General features: G+C 45.3%; 1 protein-coding gene across 1 annotated transcript in view; it reads right to left on the reverse strand.

Moving 5' to 3' along the window:
• Positions 1-1,305, reverse strand: part of DDX27 (DEAD-box helicase 27) — a 30,111-nt gene that overhangs the window by 2,434 nt on the left and 26,372 nt on the right. The gene's annotated exons all lie outside the window — the stretch shown is intronic.

Consider the following 1,305-nt stretch of genomic DNA (forward strand, 5'->3'; position numbering starts at 1 on the left):
GAAAGGTTATTCAGTATAGCACTTGTTTATAATAGCAAAATATCAGAAACAACCTCAGTCCCTCAGCAAGAAACTAGTGAAATGAATAATCTTCCCATGTGATGGAGACCACGCAGTCTTCTTTTTGTTTTTGGAGAGATTTTTGTTATAGGGTGCGTGCGCTCGCCAGACAGAGACAGAGAGACAGAAAGTGAGAAATCACCCCCCAGGGGGATGGTCACGCCGCAATCCTTTCTCCTCCATTCTCCTCTCGGGATCCTGGGCACGCACGCACATGCACCCGGCGTGAGTTTTAAGCTACCGGGTCTGGGACACAACCCGCAGTCAACTACGTGGGAGTTCAGCAACATAGCCATTACGCTAACTACTGGTCCCCACAGTCTTCTTTCTAAAAATTATTTATTTAATTTTATTTATCATCATTATTATTTTTTTAATGTTGCTACAGGGCATGAGCGCTCACCAGAGATAGACAGAAAGAGAGAGAAAGAAAAAGTGAGAAAGCCACAGGTTCTGGACTCGAACCATGATTGAAGATGTGGGAGTCCAGCACCTTAACCACCACATCACCGGCTGGCCTCAAGCCTTTTATTTTTTATTTATTATTTATTTAACTATTTGTCATTATCATGTTCAATTTGGGCAGAAAGAGACAGAGAGAGAGAAAAGGGAAAGCAAGAAAGCAAGCCGCCAGGTTCAGGACTCAAACCATGGTCGGCCATGTTGCAGCATGGCCATCTCCCCTGGGGGTTGTATTCTTTTCCCTAACCCCTTACCCCTGGCCCTTAACCACATGCCATCTGGCAGCCCCGAGCCTTTTCTTTTTTAAAAAAGTAGGTACAGGGGCCAGGAGGTGGCGTGGTGTTTGGGGCGCTAGACTCCCACATGGCTAACTGCACTTCAAGTCCCAAACCTGGCAGCTTGCTTTCTCTCTCTCTCGTTCTCTCTCTCTCTCTGATGACTATAGCAAGTTAAGTAATAATAATAAGTAAAATAAAGTAAGTAATTTTTTCTTTAAAAGTAGGTTTAGGGTGGGGACCAGCAGTTGGCATAATGGCTATGTCACTGGACTCCCATGTAGTCAACAGCGATTCAAGTCCCAGACCTGATGGCTTAAACTCACATCGGGCACGTGTGCATGCATGCCCAAGATCCAGAGAAGAGAATGGAGAAGGGATTGCAGTGTGGCCATCACAGGGGGTGATTTCTCACTTTCTGTCTCTCTGTCTTTCTCTGCCTTTTTGGCGCACACATGTACCCTATAGCAAAAAAAAAAAAAAAGGTTTAGGGAAGGTTTAGGGGGGA

This window comes from Tupaia chinensis, unplaced genomic scaffold (assembly GCF_000334495.1).
Source record: "Tupaia chinensis unplaced genomic scaffold, TupChi_1.0 Scaffold000049_1, whole genome shotgun sequence".
Taxonomy (NCBI): Eukaryota; Metazoa; Chordata; class Mammalia; order Scandentia; family Tupaiidae; genus Tupaia; species Tupaia belangeri.